Source organism: Canis aureus, chromosome 23 (assembly GCF_053574225.1).
Source record: "Canis aureus isolate CA01 chromosome 23, VMU_Caureus_v.1.0, whole genome shotgun sequence".
Classification (NCBI taxonomy): Eukaryota; Metazoa; Chordata; class Mammalia; order Carnivora; family Canidae; genus Canis; species Canis aureus.
The window spans coordinates 8,461,171-8,477,622 of NC_135633.1; positions in this window are offsets into that span (position 1 = coordinate 8,461,171).

Sequence of the window (16,452 nt, forward strand, 5' to 3'; positions counted from 1 at the left end):
AGGTTTCTTCAGGGCATAGAGCAGGGGGCAGAAATGAGGAGCATGGATCATTCAAGATATCAAGTTCATCCTCCCAGATTCAAGTCTAGCAGAAAAGGGCACAATTGGAAGCAAAGGTCCCCAGCTGTGTCTCCTGATTCTGATTACTTCGTGACATCACTGGCCAATGGAATGAAGCCTGGATGGGGCCAACTCCTCCCACACATCTGAGAGGAGGTGAAGAGGTAAAGCCCCCAAGGAAAGTAGACATCATCCGAAGTGCCATCCCTCTCCATGTGTTATCCCATTTGTCCATAAATATCTACACTGGATCTTTCTTTCTTTCTTTCTTCCTTCCTTTCTTTCTTTCTTTCTTTCTTTCTTTCTTTCTTTCTTTCTTTCTGCTAAGGAGAGCTATAAATAAATGTAGCATGACTGAGACATCCAGTTGGTCATAGAGAGTTTGGATTTGGTGGAGGTATGTTTTTGGAAGAAATTTTGCAATATTCCCATCACAGAACAAATGCAACCAAGAATTGCATTCAACGATCTAGGCAGCTGATTTAGTACATCTATTATGTTCTTGGCAGTAATTATTTTCCCTTTTGAAAGTTGTGGGAGGGGAGAGCTGCTGGCATATGTGCCCACGTTTCCTTCCCTGCCTCCATGAGAAACTGAGTCACGTATCTGCTAAATATTTGATCTAAGACCATAGACTTAAACTTTGGTGTCAGGACAAGAACCTAGTTATCCAGATCAATGACAAAACCTTTAGTGGTACTACTGCAATTCTAGGATCTTTCTCATGAAAGCATAGTTCTTGTTTTTAACCAATTGTTCTATATTTGTTGTGTTACTCAGGTTCCCTGGCATTTTGGATTGTAGTCTGTCAGTGATCTATGTTGAGGGTATGTGATAGGTGGGAGTGTGGCTGAAGTGGAGGGATGAAAGCATGCAGCAGGGGTGGGGCAGAGGCCACTGGAGAGGCAGGTGGGGTCTAGACTATACAGGACCTCATAAGATAAATTAGTATTTATTTTTGAAAGCTTACTGAACTTAAAAAAAAAACAAAAATTAAAAACATTTTTAAAAAGCTTACTAAACTTGATTTCTTTCCAGTGTGTTTTCAATAGTTTTCTTCAATTTAAGGTAGTTGGCATTTACTTTAATTACTATTAGTACATTTATTAATACTCATTACTATCAATACATTTAATACAGTAAGAATGGGAAAATTTTAAAAATTTATTAAATATCTTTTAAATATTAAGAACAAGTGAGTGTGTAGTACATGTGGGATATGATGAATTCACGAAGATAGTATTTAAATGAGTAATATTTGAAAAGCACTGGTGTGCTGGGCATTTTTCATTTGTCCCCTCAGATCTACTTTTCACTGCTGCATCCTTTTCTGTGACACCAGACCTACCTCTAAGGCATGCACCATCTGACCTCCCTTATCCTCTGACTTCTGGTGGAATTTGGCCAGTGGAAAGCATGGGCAGGAGATGGAAAGGAAAGAAGTGTGAAATTAGGGTCTTTATCCTCCCAAATCTCTTCTTAAGGGTTGCTGTGGGTTGGCCCTCTACCAGAGGGCATAACTCCTGCCTGCCCACCCTCCTTGCAGGCACAGGTACTCTCCCAGGTTTTGCTAACCACTTCCTGATGTCACATATTCAGACCCAGGCAAAACCTCCCTGTTGGTGCTGGCATTGGGACACAGCGCCAACCCTTGTTTGGTTTTTCTTAACCTTGTCTACACCCTTGTAAACTTTCTCTTATTAAACTCTCCTCAGTTATACCATTTGAGTACACTATCATCTACTGCCAAAACTATGACTAAGGCACCAGTTATGGTGGAAATCCTGAACTTTGAAGTCAGACAGAAGTAAATCTGAATCCTGGACAGCCTGTCAATAGCTATGTGGCCTTACTCAAGTCCAAGTGGGCAAGCACAGTATCTACCAACCCAAGAAGAGTCTACCCTATGAGGTAAGGCACCACATCTATCTTACCACTATAGCCCCAGCTCTTGGGGCAATGTTTAGCACTTAGTAGGTGCTCGAGAAAACTTCTGGCGTACATAGATTTTATTATACTTATATAGGTGACTTAGGAGAGAAAGAGGTCAACTTGTCTAATACTCTTCTATTACAGATGATGCCCAAGGACCAGGCATGACTTATGTAAGCAGTAAGCTTCAGGTGTACTCTTTAATAGTGACAACACAGGGAAGGGTAAAAAGAGGAGAAAATATGACAAGGAACAAAAATATGGACAAAGGGGCCCTGCCCACACCACCCCATGTCCTTGTAGAGCTGGTCTCCTTCCCTGCATCACACTGCCTCAAAAGACGATTCCCCTCTGAGGGGGAATTCAGTTGGGATAGCATATCTGCTTACCAGTAAATAGGAAGCAACATGGAAGCATTAAGGATCTGAGGGTCCCATACAGAAGGCCATGAAGGAGCATCAGCCTGGAGCAGAGGATTTATTTGAGACATAGGGTTGGATGAGTGAAAAGCCACAGATGTCTCAAGATCTAAAAGTCAAGAAGCGAAGAGATGGCGCACTAGGGTTCTAAGGCTGCCATAACAAATTACCACAAACCGGGTGGCCTGCAACAACAGAAATTTACTCTCTCCCAAATCTGGAGGCCAGAAGTCATTCAAGGTATTAGTAGGGCCATGTTCAGGCTGGAGGATCTAGGGGACAATTGTTCCTTGCTTTCTCCAGCCTCTGGTGGCTCCAGGCATTCTGTGGCTGTGGCTCCAGTATTCTCACTCTGTACATGGCTTTCTCCTGTGTCTGTGTCTTTTCTGTCTTACAAGGATACTTGTCACTGGAATTATGATTACAGCCTGCCCAGATAATCCAAGATGATCTCATCTGGAGATCTTTAACTTAATTATATGTGTAAAGGTCCTTTTTCCAAACAAAGTGACACTGTGAAGGTCCTTTTTCCAAACAAGGTGACATTCACAGGGATTAGGATGTGGACATATCTTTTTGGGGGGCCACCATTCAACCCACTACAGGTGTAAACAGAAAAATGTTAGTCAAATTTAAGCAAGAGTTGCTCAATGAGCTCCACATTTAGTGGTTGAAGATGAAGATGGGTATGTAGACAAGGGATAAAGACAGAAGAGGGCTTGTGGTTGAAGTCCTCCCCAGAGTAACCCATGGGATGAAGGTGTGGACCAGAGAATCACTGCAGGAAAGAGGAAGAAATAATGCATATGCGAGGCTTTCTAAAATAACTAATCCTTGGTTATTTAAAGTTCTGTGCAACATAGAAAGAGCATAGGATTTTAAGTTATAAGCCCCTGCTTATACACTGACTAGCTGTACATTTGGTCAAATCTTTACTTATAGTCTCCTCATCTATTAATGGGGGGGGGCATGGCAAAACCAGCTTACTGCACAGATTTAGGGCAAAGTTCCAGTTAGGTGGAACATGGGAAGGCAATATAGGCTAGTAGTTAAGTGTACATGCCATGGCATCAGCGTACCTGGTTTAAAGTCCCGGCTCTGTCATCAGTTAGCTAAGTGACTTTCAGCAAGTTCCTTAGACTTCATATTCTCTGGTTTTTCCATCTGCAAAGTGTGAATGAGAATATTATCTAACTCATGGAGGTCTTAAATGAGATGATCCAAATAGAGCACTTAGTAAATAGCATATAGCAGGCACTGAATAAATGTCTTATTACAAGGAAGAACTTTGTAAACCTAGTTAAAAAAAAAAAAAAAACTAAGTGCTATGACAGTGACTTACCATTCTGACTACACTGAAGCACCTCTTAAAGCTTCAGAAAAATGAAGATGAAGATAACTGGGCCTTGCCCTAGACCTACTGAATCAAGAGCCATGGTTTTTAAAGCTTCTCAGGTCACTCTCCTACACAGAGAAATACACCACAGCAGAAAATGTTATTAGGATCCACTTCATAATATCCACAAGGAGAAAAAACAGTCTTTACTTTAAGGAGACCACATAAGTGACCTGAAGCATCCTGAGCTTAACTCCTTCTATTAAAAAAGTGTAGTACTTATTATATGTTAAGTACCTTTACTCACTTTATATGTATTGGCTTATTTAATACCCACAAGATCCTTATGGAGCAGGAATTTTTGGTATTATGGATAAGGAAACTGAGGCACGGAAATGTTAAGCAGGAAACCAGAAGTCACAGTTAGAAAGTGGTAGATAGCACCAGCACTGGAACAACAGTCTTCTGGCTCAAACAATGACACCAAGTGGATTCTCTCAAAGCTGTAGTGTCTCTCAAGCATGTAACCTCTCTAAATCTCAGTTTCCCTATTTGCAAAATGAGAATTATAACATGACTTACTTCACAGGGGACTTGTGAAAATTAAGTGAGATGCTGTTTGCAGGTTACTCAGCAATGTATTTAGAACCTACTAGGCACCAAATGAAAGTCAGCCATTCTTATTCCTAATTTTAATATATTTTCACTAATTATGTGGTTACGTGGAACTATAATGCAGGTTCCAGCTCAAGTCTAAGAATCTTGTATCTTCCAGCTGTGGGGGCAGGATATCTGGTTCAAGGCAGTGTGGGATCTGTCACTTGCATTTACCTCCTGAGCCAGTTTGTTCCCTGCACTCACATGGGAGGGGCCTATGGTGCTCCTTGACTTGAAGAGCTAAAGGTTCTTTCATTAGCAAAGAAGCACAAACCCTGAAGACCCTGAAGGACAAGCTCCTTTAAGTAAAAAGAAAGAAAGAAAGAAAGAAAGAAAGAAAGAAAGAAAGAAAGAAAGAAAGAAAGAAAGAAGGAAGGAAGGAAGGAAGGAAGGAAGGAAGGAAGGAAGGAAAGAAAGAAAGAAAGAAAGAAAGAAAGAAAGAAAGAAAGAAAGAAAGAAAGAAAGAAAGAAAGAAAGAAAGGGAGAAAGAGAAAGAAAAAGAAAAAAAGAATGGAGGACAGGTGTCTTTGTCCAAAGAGAGATTCCTGCAGCTTCAACTTCTCAGGGAATCCAGAGCCTCGGCCTAAGGAAGAGGGAGTGACAGAGAGGCCAGTGAGTGCAATCTTGCCAGATAACACCCATGACACACATTCCCATAAATGCCTTTTACTGGCCTCGTGAATCTCTAGGAAGAGGAGCCGAAGGAAAGTCAAAGTGATGGAGTAGGTCACAGCTTAGGGGGACTAGGGAAGCCCAGGTCACATAGTATTTTACACTTCCTGACACAGGGACTGGTTAGGGCAGCGTGCAGAGAGAGAAAACAAAAGTATGACCTGTAAGGGAGTGTGTGCACTGTGTAGGAATCAAATGCAGATGCACTTTCGGGCCTCTCAGCTCCCACCAGCATCAGCACCCTTGATTAGTTTCCATCACGAAGCACCAGGGGATGCCAGAGAAGGTGGAACCTTGTTTCCCCGGGACCATCACACGCCCCCCCCCCCACCCGCCCCTGCAGTGTTGGAAAATCCTCTCTGATCTTTATGTAGTATGAGGCTTACTATTAGCTCTTTTTTTTTTTTTTTTCAATGAAATGACCATGTGCATGAATTTATGGGCTCATACTTTTGGGTGTGAGGTGGGTAGTTCACAAATGAAAAAACTAAGATAATTAAGCAATGTTGGAGAATGCAGAAGTAAAGGAGATTGTTAGCGATGAGTTAATTTATTTGTCAAACACCCATCAGCCGCTGTGTGCCTGCTGGCTACATGCTGTCTGTGCCACGATCAGTGAACACACGATTTTCCACTGAACTCATTAGTAAGTCACAAGTCAAATTGTTCATAATGCTATTTGGAAGTCTCCTTATCCTCTTCCTCTATTCACCATGAACGTCTACTGAGGAAGTCTGTGGAAGGGATAAGCACAAGCACAAGGCCTTGGAGTAAGACAGCTGGGTTCGATTCCTGGTTCTGCCACTTTCTGGCAACTAACCTCCCTGTGCCCCACTTTCCTCCCTTGTAAACCGGGGTGGCTACAGTACCTACCTCGTTGTGTGTTGTGAAGATTCACTGAGATCATTCACACAAAGTGCTTGGAACTGTGTCATATTTAAGAGCTCAGTGTCTATTCATTCTTGTTCAGATGCTACCCATCCTTGGGAGTCCAGCTGAAATCATAGACAGAGAGACTGGGTCCTACGGCATTGTTTCATATAATCATGCAGGCCAATAACTTCTCTTTTGGTTCAATCACTTGCAACTGAAAGAATCCTGACTGATACGGCAGCTATGTTTATTAATTTTTAAGTTTGTGTCAGTTACTGTGCAAAGGACCTTCCGTATCTTTTCTGTTTTATCTTTTAATCTTCATAATAGCTCAATGAGGTAGAGATGAGATAGGTACTGATTCTCCTTGTATAGATGAGAAAACCAGAGTAAAAATCATTAAGCAGCCCATCTAAGGTCACACAACTTATAAATGGAAGAATCAAGATCTGAAACCATTTCTGGTCCTACTCATACTACAAAACAGGTATTCCCAGAAATGATAAAAATATGCACTAGTGTAACATGTTAAGGAAGTATGACCTCACTCATTTGAAGCTCCATGTAACAGACACACTTGGACATCACTAGAACCTTCACTGACTTTTCCTTTCCTTGAGTATTGGTCAAGGTCACTATCAGAGCCCCCAACTTTATCCCTCGATTACCTACTATGCTCTCCTATTTACTGTCTTATTAGAATGAACTGTCCATTATGCTAGGACGTTATGTTGTTCACTGTTACATCCCCAACACCTAGGATGATGCCTGACACAACATAGAAACCAAAGAAACATTTTTTTGGGGGGGGGGTGAGTGAATGAACAAATGTGGATTAGCTTCCCTTGACCACAATGGAAAACTTTGGAGACCAGATTACTTGAGAACATTATGCATTTGACATTGGTCAGAAATCCCTTTTTGTTTCTTTCTCCCATATCATCACATCGTAGGAGCTAAATGCACACACACACACACACACACACACACACACACACACATTTCCTGATAGATATTTCAACTTTGTCTTTAAAAGGAGCTCCTCTAAAATGGAATATTCCTCAGCCATTAGAAAGGATGAATACAGGGATCCCTGGGTGGCCCAGTGGTTTCACGCCTGCCTGCCTTTGGCCCAGGGTGCGATCCTGGAGTCCCGAGATCGGGTCCTGCATCGGGCTCCGGGCATGGAGCCTGCTTCTCTCTCTGCCTCTGTCTCTCTCTGTGTCTATCATAAATAAATAAAAATAAATCTTAAAAAAAAAAAGAATGAATGAATACCTACTATTTGCTTTGATGGAACTGGAGGGTCTTATGCTGAGTGAAGTAAAGTCAATTGGAGAAGGACAATCATCATATGGTTGCACTCATATGGGGAATATAAAAAATAGTGAAAGGGATTTTAAGGGAAAGGAGGGAAAATGAGTGGAAAAAATTAGAGAGGGTAACAAAACATGAGAGACTCCTAACTCTGGGAAATGAACAAGGGGTAATGGAAGGGGAGGTGGGTGGGGGGATGGGGTGACTGGGTGACAGGCACTGATGAGATGAGCACTGGGTGTTATACTAGATGTTGGCAAATCGAACTTCAATTAAAATAAATAAAATAAATAAAAATAGTCCAAAAAAAAAAAAAAAAAAGAAAGGAGCTCCTCTCCTTCAGATTCCACAGCAGAGTGCTTGATTAGTACACTGCTATTGAATGTGAATGGTCCCAACTCTGTTCTAGGCTCCATCCCAAAGAACAAAGCATTTACATTCTTGTCACTGTTGTGATGGAACTGGCCACAGCATAGAGCCTAAAAGATCTGGGGTCTCATCCAAGCCTTGCCACTAATCCTTTAGCCTCACTGAACCTCCATTTGCTCGGGTGTAAGATAGGAATGAACTCTCAGCTTTTTGTGGGGATCAAATTATATGCTTATGAAAAGTCTGAAAAACCAAGAAAGATATACAAAGGAAGACATAAATGTAATACATACATACCATTTCTAAGTAAAAGAGGCTTGAAAAAATCTCATTTTGATGACGGAATTTCTTTCTTTCTTTCTTTCTTTCTTTCTTTTTTAAGATTTATTTATTTATTTATTTATTTATTTATTTATTTATTTATTCATGAGAGACTGAGAGAGAAAGGCAAAGACACAGGCAGAGGGAGAAGCAGGTTCCATGCAAGGAGCCCGATGTGGAACTCGATCCTGGGACTTCAGGATCACATCCTGGGCCAAAGGCAGGCGCTAAACTGCTGAGCCAACCAGGGATCCCCGATGACTGAATTTCTTGATTGGCTTGTGAGGGTAACATAGGATTTGGCCAAATGAAAATTGGAAATAATTTAGCCACATATGATTTGGAAGAAAACAATTTGGCTGAAATTAAGTTGGTTCCTAGGACAATTTAGTCAAAACAATGGTTCGGTGAGCAAATTAATTTTTCTCATTTATTAATTTTACATAAATTAGGGTTTTTTTTGGTTTACTTTGGGGAGAGAGGGCTTTGTGTTTTGTTTTGTTTTTAACATCTTTTTTTGTCATTTTGAAGACTTTCTATTTCTTTTCCCATTAAGTCATTTTAAGTATGCTTTTGAGTTGGGGTTTTCATCAGTTTGGCTCTTTGTCAAATGTGTTTCCTCTCAGGAGATCCATTTAACATCGATTAGTTATTTATAATGGGAATTCATAATAGAGTAATTATAAAAATGAATTGTCAGAACACAGTCGACTTAGCTTGATAACTATTGCAGTTTCTCTGTCAAACATCTGAGCTCTTATAAACTGGCTGGTTTGGGGTATTTTTTACCACTTTTCTGCAATTTACTGTTAAGAGAGCAACGAAGGGGAGAAAATCTTGAGTGCAACGGAAGAAGCATTCAGGATTCCAGTGTGGACAAAGACACCATTATTTACAAAGAGCCTTCGAAAACCTCAATTTGAATGTAAAACTAGCAGGCAACCTCAACTGTTGAAGTGGCAAAGGAAAGACTGGGTGGGAGAAAGGCAGTGAGGGGATTTTACTCATCTAGTTGTTGTAAACTCAGAGGAAAGCACAAGAGGGCAGTGCAGTGCTAAGTATCTTCACGCTGACTGTTTGCAATGACTTGCAGACAAACACCCCATCAGGGAAGGAAAAAAAGTCAAACTCCTAAAAACAGAGAGTGGGATGGCATTTGTCAGGGGCTGGGAGGTAGGGGAAGTGGGGGGAAGTTGGTAAAAGGGTACAAACTTTCTGTAGGATGGATGCCTTGAGACACCGGATTCCTGAGAGGATTAAAGGACAATGCACGGGAAGCGCTGGGGACAAAATAGCTGCGGCATAATGGATTACTCTTATTGCCAAATTCTATTTTCACAACGCTTCCCATTTCTGAACAAGACAAGTGATACACAATCTGATTACAACAGCAGACAGTTCATTTTCCTCCTCATCCTGAGTGAAAAGTGTAATTAGTTTAGGCCTGCCACATTCATTCTCATGTGGCAAAACCATTTAATGACTATGGAGATCAGTATAATATAACTCATTTGAATATAGAAATTAGAGTTCTTGCAGAGACACAGCAGATTAAAGTATCCTATTATAGGTTAAAATGTTAAAGTTTACGAGGGGCACCTGGCTGGCTCAGTCGGTGGAGTGTGTGGGGTTGTGAGTTTGAGCCCCACCTTGGGTGTAGAGATTACTTAAAGATAAAACCTTGACAACAACAACAACAAAGAAAAATTTATGAGTGCAGCTCGGCAAGCCAAGACTTCATAATCCCATTTTTCTCGTCAAATCCCAATATCTGATCTAGTAACAGTAGTAATGATAATAATGTAGTCCTTATTTTTCCAACATAAAAGCTTTAATTGGTGAACAGAATTCACCTGGGCATACAACAGCCACCCTGTCATAATGACAAGCACAGTAAATCACTGTACTATGGATAAATCAGTCAGCAAATAAATGTTGGCTGGTGAGAGCTTAAAGAAAAGGGTACCAAGGACCAGAAGGGGTCACTGAAGCTCCCAGTCCCTACAGATTGTTGCATGGGAGTCTGACATTTAATAGCAGTAACTATTCTGCAGGTTCAGAAAGATTCCTACCATCACTACTGGCCTGGACACATTCGGGTTGAATTAAAGAATTCATTTGGGAATGGAAAAGTAGAAAGATTTGAGTTAATTTCAAATTGTCCAAAAACAAAAAGATGAGTGTAAAGTCAGCTGCTAGTATTTTGGGTTTTTGTTCATTTGAAACAGTCTCTATATACATATTTTTAAAATCTTACTTTTTAACTAAAATGTAGCATCCTGCCTTATATCCTTTTTGGTACAAATCTGGCTTCAAGTAAATGACTGGAATAAATGCAAACATAGTAATTCAATTTTAAGATAAACATGTGCTTGTTATATTAAAATAATTTTAGATGCTTATTAAGATAAAACATCCAAAAAATAAGCATTTATTTGAAGATAGTTTTGGCAATAGTCTGGTTGTGTTAATCCAACAAAAAATAACCCCCACACATTCATGTTATACTGGAGATGATTCACCACCCTCCTCTGTAACTTCAAAAGCATCTGCTTTAATTCGCTCTGCTTATTACAAAATCATCATTCAGTGTTCTAATATTCTACAAAATGGCCATGAAAATTACAATTTTAAATGTATTGTGCTTTTATAATGAAATGTGCACTGAAACTATCTGAGTTGCAAGGACTAGATGTATACAGGAGTATTTGATGAAAACCAAAAAATATATTCTTTGTAGGAAAACCAGCGATTTAAATCAAGAGAGTAATAGTCAGCAACTTGGATAACTATGGTTAGTGGCCACATGAATGACTTCATCTGCCCTTGCATGGCCCTTTCCCTTGGAATTGCGTGGAGGAGATCACACACTTCCGACAGGGCCAACATGAATTCATGTGGTTGGCATTACTCTTGCCCTCGGATAAGAGGGACTGCCAGAGAACATTAGCTCATTCTGCGGTCATGGTTCAAAAGTGAACCTAATTGTTAGTCAAACATGCTAATTGTCAGAAACAGATGCTTTAATACGGGTAGGTCATTCTTGACAATGTAATCAAAGCTCTTGGAATGATGATCTGCCCTTGAAATATGGATCCCAGAATTTCAGGATTTAAGAGTTGGAGGAGTTTTTAAGTCAGTTAGCTCTTCCTGCAGCCTCTGTTGGGATTAAGGTTGGAGACTCTTCTGACCTTGTAAAACTCCCCAAGATCCTATTCCTATCTTACTAATTGATTCTATGCGCTTACTAACACAAATGTTTAAGTCCTTTCCTGGAGTCCAGAGTGAATCTGATATGCTTTGAGAATGAATATTGAATTTGGAATCAAAAGATCTGAACTTGACACTTTCTATTTGACCTTCGGCAAGTCCTTTATCTTTTCTGGGGTTCAGTTTCCTCATCTGTAAAATAAAACTAATAATCCTTGCCTACCTCAAAAGAGATTGTGAGAATCAAATGAGCCAAGGGGTGTGAAAACATGCAATAATTATAAAGCTGCAGACATTTAGGAAGTTTATAAAGAAATAAAGATTTAGAGTTTGGATCTTAAATAATTATGCTACTAGGAATTTTGGTTATGATTATTCTCAGTCTACACTAGACATACCACTCACTAGGGATATGACACCTTGGACTAAATTCTACAGAATTTCCACATCCATCCTTTGCTCTTAGGCTTTTTAAGCAGTTTGTGAACTGCCAGTCATTACACAAATTAAGCTGTTACCAAAATGACTAGTACTATTATTCTAAGAGCCACTGAGCCACCTGTTTCAGAAAAGCCTGAGGCTAAGTTGTCTAATAAGGCTTGGGCAGAGGAATTTCATCTTGGAACCTATAAAGCATATCCTTTATGAATAAATCTAGCTTCCAATGAATGTGACCATCCAGAGAATCACACAATCCTACCATGCTACTAAACATCCCCAAAGCCAAAGGCCCATAGTAACAAGCAAAGTAGCAGGGAAAGTACCTGCTATTTGCATAGGGCTTTCCAGTTTTCTACACATTTCCATATGCTACAAATCAAATGTGTATACGACTCTCATTATGGGAGCTCTGTCAGTAATTTGAGAAGTGGCAACAAAAAGGAAGGAGGGAAATAGCATGAGTTAAGCCACTTAAATATCTTAAAGCAAAACTGTAAAACAGATTAAATACACAGATGTATACCAAATTGAGCTATGATACTAATATCAGTCAAAATAAAAAGCTGCTTGTATACAAGGGAGTAAAGATTTGTGTCCACTCAGAATTTATCCCCCCTTCCCAGCCCCCAATTTCCTAACTTTCCCTTAGGGAAATGTTACTCATTTTCTAGGATCTATGTACTTTTGGTAGTATTGACCTCATCCTTTGGTCTTGGGGTTGGCCCTGTTTGCTCTTTGCCAATCTTCATAATCCTGACCTCTGTCATTATTCAGGAGTACTCCAATCACAAGAAAACTTAGAACTTTTGCTTGATGGCTATGTGAAGCATTTTTTATTCCATAAAAATAAAGAAAGTCCAGAAAGTCCATAGCCCAGCCTACTGCTGGCAGCCATTGTAAAACTAAGAATGAAACCAACCTAATAATAAATACACCTACACAAAAGAGCAGAGGTGTATACAGAAAAGAGATGGAGCCTTAACCATCTCAGGGCTAAATATTCAGTTATGAAAGCCAATACCTTCTCTCTGTATTTAAGCTACTTTGAAATTTCTGTTGCTGCTGCACAAATCATCTGAAATGTTATATTTAATAAAGTACTTTTGCATCATATATTGCATAATTGCACCTTCACAATGACTCAGTGGAGTGGGTTTTAGCGTCATCTCCATTTTACAGAAGAGGGAAGAAGTCTCAGGTTTGTGACCTGCCTCTAGTCCATCCACACCATGTAGGTATTAGAGCTGGAAACGGAACCAGGTGTGCTAGTCTAAAACAATTGCTTTCTAGTCTACCAGGCCACATTGAAATGCCAAGTTAAGGGCAGATTTTTGAACTTTTATGACTTAGGCAACATATAAGATTTTGTAATTATAATATTACTAACACACAGTAGGCACATATAAAATCTAGAATCTCAGTCTTTGATTCTTAGCAGTGGTTGGATTCCTTAAGTTTCTAATTTTTTTGCCATATGGGGCCTACCCTGTGGTCTGAGTATGCTGTAATTTTTATTGAGTATAATGCAGCACTTGCTGTGTACTGTACAACAAAGCAGAAATACTGATCTTAAATTATGTGAAAGTTGAATTATAAACATCTCATGATTAGTGTTCCTGGCACTGATGCTAAGAGCATCCCATGGAATCTTCAGATTGCTCAAACTCAAAGCATTTGTCAAAGTCAAAGCATTATTCTTTGAAGACAAGATAAGACCCTCTATTAACCTACTGTTTGTTTTTCAGTGTTTGGCTAAAAAGCCCATTCTCCAATGTCATGGACATGGAGTATCATTATAACAGAAAGGCTCAATTGATATTCATTCCTTCATTCAGCAAAAATTTATTAAGGACAAACTATGTGTCAGAAACTACTGGAACTCAGTTACACATTTGAATAAACCAGTTTATTCTACCCTGTGGGTTTACCTGTCCTTTTGTTATAATTCAGTCAGCCAATAATTAGCAATCTTCTAGGTCAGGCATCTTCTAGGGAATGTGAAGGATTCAAGATGTGGTCTTTGTCTTTGAGAAACTTACAATAGAGTTGGAGAAAAAAAGGGAAATACTGAAACATAAAACTATGGAAGAAAAACTAAATTATATGTCTGTGGCAATGAATCTGTTCCAACTGGTAGCCACATAATATCAGACCGGGCCCAATTTTCAGAAAAGACTGCAGGAAGGTAGTAGAATACAAAATCAGTATCAATATGGGCAAAAGTTCTATTTTCCTTAGTAGAGGGTCACTATGCCTCAAGAAGACCTAACTTCATGCATCTGGCTCTAAATTATGCTCAATCTAAGCAAAGATTCCAGCTTTTTAAACTGCTTTCATCAACTGATAATAGCAATAAAACTAAAACCTTCTTCATGGGTGGTTGTGATTAGCCAATCATATGTATGAGATAAAAATATTTCCATACTAGTTAGATGATTTCAGCTGTAAGTAACAGAAAACCATTTTAATTTTGGCTTAAATAATACAAGCAACGTAGGGGTGCCTGTTAAGCTTCCAACTCTTGATTTCAGCTCAGGTCATATCACAGGGTTGTGAGATCAAGCCCCATGGCAGGCTCTGTGCTCAGCTCCCCTCCCTTCTGCTCCTCCCCCTACTTGTGCTCCCTTTCTCTAAAAAAAATAAATAAAATCTTAAAAATAATACAAGGAATGTATTCTTTCTTAACTCTATATATAGGTGGATTGAGCTTTAGGCACAGCTTGAATAGGGCTCTACCATTGTTTCTGAGTTTCTCTAATTTTTCCTTCTTTGTGTAATGGCTTCATCTTTAGGCTGGCTTCCTGTGTTTTTCAGAGTATAATCCTGAGAGCACCCTTATCGGAATCTCCTATTGTAGTAGAATCTTGGGATATAGGGTAGGGAGAGGATGTCCAGGATGTTTATATTTGAACAATATTTCAAGTAACTCTTAGGCACACAGAAGATTGGGAACCTTTGGATAGCCCTGAAGGAGGAAGGTTAAAAAGACATAGTCTATTCCAGATTTTCCTATCACAGTTTACAAGGACCATAGGGCTTTAGCTAACTACTTGGTAAAGCACAAGTCCATTTATTCTTATTCTAAAGGTCCTCGGAGAGAAACCGAGGTCTGAGACTCTGTAAACATGATATTTAGCTCAAGTTGCTTGCCTGTATCCTTCCCTTTGGACATTTAACGCATATATCATTTACTTCATGTGGGAATCTATAGAGAGAGAGGCAGATGGAAAGTGAACTTACAGACAGTGTCACTGGTATTTTTTATTGCAGCAATGAAAACAGACTCTGGCTATATTAGGGAGAAAAGGAAAGAAGTTCATTAGGTAAACACTAGGTGCTCACAGAACTGACCTTCATCGTGGTGATGGTACCATGGGTATATGCATACATCTAAACTCATCAAATTATATATATTAAATATGTGCAGTTTTTTGTGTATGAATTATATCTCAATAAAGGCATTTTAAAAAGGTAGTGGGACTAATTGCTGGGCAGCCAAATAATGGCAATTGTTCACTACAGGGGTTTCTGCACTAAAGCATTTACAAAGAAAACTGAGCCTGCTATCTGGAAAAGACTCCCCTGGGTTTGAAAGGCAGCATGATTTGGGCAGCCAGACAACACCACTAACGAGCACCAGGAAGGGACCAAATGAAGTTCCAAATTCTCCTTCATCCCATTTATGTGACATGCAGGGCACCTCTGCAGTTCAGGAAAGGTCCAGTGGGGAGGGCTGTTTCTCCTTCCCTATAGTATTTATTTCTGGGATTCACATTTCTTTCCAGTGACACTTAAATTCAGAACTTGGGAGTTTTCATAGGATCCTAGAAACTCCAACCTGTAAAAACCATTAGATTATCAAATAGCACATTGATTTGAAAATAGTTTTGCTTCAGACGCCCTTCTTCAAAGCCTGGTATGTAAAGTAGATAAAAGTATGGCTGCTGTGGTTGGAGTGGGGTGCAGTCCTGAGCCACCTAGGTAGCTTCCCCCACTTCATCCACACACTCCCTACCCACCCCCCCACCCCCACCCCCCGCCAGACAAGCCCCTCGAGGCACCTGTGCCACACTGTTGATCGCCCCTCAAGGCACCTGTGCCACACTGTTGATCATCTCTCGCTGTGATAAAACTGCATAATAAACCACTCCCTAAACTCCAGGGTTTGTAACAAAGGGCATTTATTTTATCTTACACTTCTGCAGAATGCATGGGTTCTTGCATGGATTGAGTGAAGAGAGGGTAAGTAATTGTTTAAGAGTTTAAGGGAAGTTTAAGCTGCCTTAGGATATGTTGCAAATCCTTCCATTGATGATACCTTCCTTTGGATCCCCTTCCTCCGCTCCTATTTCAATCAAATTCTACAAATTTATGGGCTGTCTACTCAGTGCTCAGTCCTACACTGGGCACTTGAGAAACAGAATTCAACATATGGTATGAGCTCTTGTCACTAATTTACACTAAAGTATGAATGACTTTTGGTCTGTTCTCCTTATAACTAGTAGGACTTCTAAGCACAGAGAGCACAGATGTCCAGGTGAATGAAGGCAGTAGGGCCCTTTTGGGCAGAAGGGCAGGACACAGAGTTGCTGAGGGCCCCCTTAGCCGACTTTGCAAAGATCTATATCGAATACTTTTTTAAAAACATTTCCCCAACACAGAGCTGTATATTCAATTCAGTCCATGATCAGTAAATACTTCATTAATTTGTTCATTTGATGAATATTCGTGCACCTTCTGTGTCCACTAGTTTTAAAAAGGAACAGCATGGCCTGGCCCCGAATGAGATGTGAGACAAGCAAGTTAAAAGAGTCAAGAGAATAACGACCAAAATAAGCTGCTGAA